Here is a 6,000-nt window from a genome sequence, read left to right on the forward strand (position 1 = left end):
AGTATTTAGTCTTGGCAACATAAGTCTAAGTGTGACTTGGTAAGGTTGAAGTCCCGGAGTGAGGAGCTCTTGGCAATGGAATACCCGACAATAAGGACAAGGCCGAAGAAAGATCTTGAAGGCAAAACGTAAAGGATGGGGAAGCATCTGAGGGACGCAAGGCTGATGGAGGAGGCTAGAAGGCAAGGTCAAGGTTGTGCGGGCAATGACGATTGTTGAGAGATTGTACTCAGGGTATAACCTTAGGTTTAGGATTTATCAGTCGACTGGTGTATGTACCAATCAACTGGTGGTTGGATTGGGAGAGAATAAAATGCTTCTGTTCTCTCATCTGAAGTGGACCAGTCGACTGGTCTTGGCACCAGTCAATTGGTATCGAGCCATTGGGGTTGTAACGGTCAAATTCCATAGAGGACCAATCAACTGGTGGTGTGATCAGTTGACTGGTAATAGTAGAAATAACTTGGCTATTCTCCCCAAGCTCCATATAATGAAACTCGGGGTGGCTGGCTTGGGTGATAAAATTAGAGATAGTTAACCCCTAATTAGAGTCTCTCGAGTCCTCAAGTATAATCTAAGTGTGATCAAGTTTATGGTGAGGTTTCTCCACCAAGAAAGAGGATTGTGGTAGCCAGAGTTTGCAGGGGATTAATTCACCGATGGATTGAGGGATCGTCCACCTTACGGGCAGTCATGGAATAGGAGCCCTAATCTCTGAACCACGTAAATGAATGTGTTAACGGTTTGCTTGTATTTATTTATTGTCTTCTAGTAGTTAGCTTTCGTATTACTCATATTTTTGTATTTTGCTATGCTAACGAGTGTAGGAAGGGAACACATGGGTGATTAGCTATTCACCCCCTCTAGTCGGGCATCAAGGTCCTAATAGTCCTCTCATCCAAGATCCCTAATCCAAATGAAGAGAGCTCCTTTTATAGTGCAGAAAGATGGGGCGCCAACACAGGTCTACCGCTTGGCACGGTTCCCATGTCAGGCGTGGAGGCCCTGGATCTTGTGGGCCATGTCCCATACTGTTAGGCATGGGTGGCCGTGGAAAATCGACAGAGCAAGTCATGATCCATTCCGCTGGGCATGTGCTAGTCGTGGCAAGGCACCCGACTAGGGCACGAACCGTGCTACTGTGCACATGCTGGTCGTGGCAAGGTGCCTGACTAGGACATGATCCATGCTGCAGAGCACAAGATGGTCATAGCAGAGCAACATATCCAGGTACGGGCACCCATGTCTGGCTAGGGCTTCTTTATCTTGATCTCTTTGCTCCCCATTGTTGGTGCAACCTTAGGTCAAGGTTGACCTGGGTGACCCGACTCGAGTTGACCTGACTCGAGGTATATTTTGATGTTTGACAAGAATGGAGAAGTTATATTTTGATGTTTGACAAGAATCGGAACTTGGGGGATTGTGGGTGCAACCTTTGGTCAAGGTTGACCTGGTTGACCCGACTTGAGTTGACCTAATTCGGAAAAGTCCAAGCAGGGAGCTTGGTGTTGATACAGTCTGACCTGGCTGTTGTTTTGATGTTGACACGGATTTAAGTTTGTATCAGATGTTAATTAAACTCGGTTTGATTAATGATCAAGGTTGATCAAGTGGAAGGGAAAAGTCCAAGTTGGAAACTTGGCACGCGAAGTCGGAGAGAGCTCGTTCTCAGGACTAGGTCAGAGAGGGCTCGGTAGCTCGTTCTCTGGACCTGACGAAGTTGGAGAGGGCTCGGTAGCTCATTCTCCGGACTAGGTCGGAGAGGGCTCGGTAGCTCGTTCTCTGGACCGGACGAAGTCGGAGAGGGCTCGGTAGCTCGTTCTCCGGACTAGGTCAGAGAGGGCTCGGTAGCTCGTTCTCTGGACCTGACGAAGTCGGAGAGGGCTCGGTAGCTCGTTCTCCGGACTAGGTCAGAGAGGGCTCGGTAGCTCGTTCTCTGGACCGGACGAAGTCGGAGAGGGCTCGGTAGTTTGTTCTCCGGATTAGGTCAGAGAGGGACCTAAGTGGACATTCCATGGTACATTGGATCGGTCGCTGACCGATCCATAATATGCGCTGATCGGTCGGCAGACCGATCCGGAAACTAAGTTTCCATGGATCACCGGAGCACATCGAGTAATCTGATCGATGCGTAGACCGATCAGAAACACTGAGCACATCGAGTGCAATCTGATCGATGCATCAGACCGATCAGAAACACCCGAGCACATCGAGTGCAATCTGATCGGTCTTGGAGACCGATCAGGAGATATTGCGAAGAAAGAGGGGGGATCGGTGTGCCGACCGATGGCCCGATCGGTCTCCACGACCGATCAGACAAGCTGCGGACCGATCAGGATATGTCCTGATCGGTCCATGGATCGGTCTGGTGACCGATCCACACACAATCAGATTTGTTCGCTGTTTCTGCGATTCCTCCACTGCATTTGATCTGCCTGATTCATGTGATATAATCCTCTGTGCTGTTAGCTTTTGAGTTTGCAGGATCACAGGTATCATTCCAAGCCTAATTTCAAATTAAGTCCATAAGAGGAATACGACAAATGGCCTTTCTGCTGTGATTCGCGGCGCATGGTGCATTTGAGGCATCAACGGCTACTGGTGTGATCTGGCTGCGATCCGCTTGACTCCTGGTGATTGGTTCGAGCTCAGAAGACACCAGTGAAGACTGTGATTTCATTGGTGTGAGTTCAGAGAACCAGTAAGGAGGAAGAGGGATTGGCTGCAGCGATGATTCTGTGCAGTTTGACCACGATCCATGACAGCAGAGAACAGGGGCTTAAGAAGCAGTAAAAAGCGAGAGGAAAGAAGAACAAGAAAGCAAAAAAAAGTGAAAAAGAAAACGTTCTGTTGATCGTTGAGGTGTGCTAAGTTCTTGAGCTCTCGGGTGAAAAACTGCGATCTGTGAGTTCTCTGTTTCCACTGATCCTCGCGTGGTTGTAAGCGTTAGTTCATTCTTCTTTGCCACCGAGCTCTGTAAGTCTTGTGCTTTAACATATATATTTCTTGAGACTTTGTGGAGAGGTTACTCCACCGAGAAGGAGGATCTTTAGCCGGAATTTATCCGGGGTGCGATCTACCGAAGATCAAGGGGTCGTCCACCTTACGGACACGCCGAGGAGTAGGGGCAAGTTATCCCCGAACCTCGTAAATCCGTGTGTTAGTGTGCTTGTTTCCTCTTTGTTTTAGTTTCCTAATTCCGCTGTGCTAACAAGTTTCTTTGTAGAAATTTGTGTTTAAGTTTTTAAGAGGCTATACACCCCCCCTCTAGCCATCTAAGATCCCAACACTTGGCACGGGAAAAGTCCATGCAGGGAGCTTGGCACGGGAAAAGTCCAAGTATGGGGACTTGGCACGAAAAAGTCCAAGCAGGGAGCTTGGCACGGGAGAAGTCCAAGTATGGAGACTTGGCACGGAAAAGTCCAAGCAGGGAGCTTGGCATGGGAAAAGTCCAAGCAGGGAGCTGGGCACGGGGAAAAGTCCTAGTATGGAAGCTTGGCATGGGAGGTCAGAGAGAGCTCGGTAGCTCGTTCTCTGGACTGGATGGAGTCAGAGAGGGCTCGGTAGCTCGTTCTCCGGACTAGGTCAGAGAGGGCTCGGTAGCTCGTTCTCTGGACCGGACGTGGAAGTCGGAGAGGGCTTGGTAGCTCGTTCTCCGGACTAGGTCAGAGAGGGCTCGGTAGCTCGGTCTCTGGACCGGACGAAGTTGGAGAGGGCTCGGTAGCTCGTTCTCTGGACTAGGTCAGAGAGGGCTCGGTAGCTCGTTCTCTGGACCGGACGTGGAAGTCGGAGAGGGCTCGGTAGCTTGTTCTCCGGACTAGGTCAGAGAGGGCTCGGTAGCTCATTCTCTGGACCAGGAAGACGTTAGGGTTTAGGGCTGGGAAGCTCTTAAACCAACAGAGGCATTGGATCGGTCTGTTGACCGATCCATTGATACTTTGGCTGTCTGGATCGGTCTGTCGACCGATCCAGTGATACCTTAGTTATCTGATCGGTCTCGTGACCGATCAGTAACCACACAGTAGCTCTCTGTGGGTTGTCTGATCGGTCTGGTGACCGATCAGTAAGAAGAGAACAATAGGGGATCAATAGGGGGATCGGTCTGTGGACTGATCCACCTATGGCCTGATCGGTCCATAGACCGATCAGGGCTCTGCAACCACCTCACTGTGAAGAGTTGGGATCGGTCTGGGGACCGATCAGACTAGGGCCTGATCGGTCCACAGACCGATCAGGGATTTCCTGGACCGATCAGGCTATGGCCTGATCGGTCCAGGCCTAGCCGTTGAGACACAACGGCTAGATTTCTGTCTTCTTCGCAGGTTCAAGTTATATAACGAGGTGGAGGGCCTCTACAGAAATTCTTCTTCTTCTTCTTCCTCCTTGCGATCTGAGCTTTGTTGAGCTCTCTACTGCTGAAGCTTCGTGTGAGCTTCCCTCGGCTGGGTCTCCAACAACAGTTGCTGCTGTGGTTGGCATCCGTGAAGTTGCTGCTTCATCAACAGTCGACGAGAAGGCAAGCAAACTAGTGTTTTTACATTCATATTATTCTTGGCTTTTTACTGTATTTCTTGTACTCTGATCTTGCTGTTGCAAGAGAGATTGTGGAGAGGTTTCTCCACCTAGAAGGAGTTTTTATTAGCCGGTTTTTCGGGGTCTCATCCACCGACGGATTGATAGGATTCGTCCACCTTACGGACACGCTGAGGAGTAGGAGTATCATCTCCGAACCTCTTTATATCGTCGCGTTTGAGGTTTGATATTCTCCTGTTTCGTTTCTATCTTTTATTTCCGCTGCGCTAACTCAAATTGTAGGAAGAAACGAGAATTTGGGGTCGGCTATTCACACCCCCCCCTCTCTAGCTACATCCGAAGGTCCTAACAAGTGGTATCAGAGCGAGGTCGCTCTTCGTCGGATTAACACCCGGGGGAGCACGAGCTAGAGTATGGATCAACTTGGAGAAGACGTCACAATTCCACCCTTCTACGATCGCGACGACTTCGCGTATTGGAAGGTAAGAATGAAGTATTTTCTTATGACTAACCTAGTAAATTGGAATTGTGTACAAGTAGGTTTTATTCCTCCGATGGATAAAGAAGGAGAACCTCTCGAGAAGAAGAAGTGGACAAAGGAACAAATCCACCAATCCATAATCAACTACGAGGTAACGAAAATCTTTGAATTTTCATTACCTAATGATATCTTGTGTAAGATAGGTATATACAACAATGCCAAGGAGTTGTGGAACAACTTGGCTAAGTTCCATGAGGAGAGCTCCAATTCAAGTCATGAAGAGGAGTCAAGTGAGCCAAGTAGCTCACATCATGGAGGTATGGAATTAGAAGTTGAGGGCTACTCAACATCTAAGGAAGAAGAGGAGGAGAGTTCTTCTTCAAGACTAGAGCAAGAAGAAGAAGCCACTACCTCGGGAAGGGATGAAGGAGAGAGCTTATATCCATCCTCAACCCTAGGTATCTCAAGCAACTTAATTTCAAGTAAATTACATATAATGTACTTTGAGTGTAGGGAATATGTCCAAAGAGGATTAGGAAGACTCCACCGGCACCAAAAGTCAAGGAAGCCGGAGTCCCGATACGCAAGGGCAAGGAGCACGTGGTGTGCTTCCAATGCAAGCAAAGGGGACATTATAGGAGTCAATGTTCAAGGGGGAGGCAACCTCACAAGGACAAGAGACCAAGCACATCTATAGGGGGAGCTAAGGCAAACCCTAAGGTATCCTTTAAGGCACATTCTTGCAATTCTAATAAGACACATGCTAGTAGTTTTATTGCAATTGTCAATAATGATAAGCATGATAACTATAGAAACCGATACATGTCCTTAGGTGCCAAACATGTTAGCCTAGATAAGGACAATGCTAGAAATGCCAACCTTAGAGTTAACTCATCTAAGGTTAAGGAAAACCTAGATAGGAATCCCAAAACAACTAGACATATGCCTAGGAATACCTCAAAGAAAAATGGAAAATTAAAGCTTGA

The sequence above is a fragment of the Zingiber officinale genome, chromosome 5A (assembly GCF_018446385.1).
Source record: "Zingiber officinale cultivar Zhangliang chromosome 5A, Zo_v1.1, whole genome shotgun sequence".
NCBI classification, from domain to species: domain Eukaryota; kingdom Viridiplantae; phylum Streptophyta; class Magnoliopsida; order Zingiberales; family Zingiberaceae; genus Zingiber; species Zingiber officinale.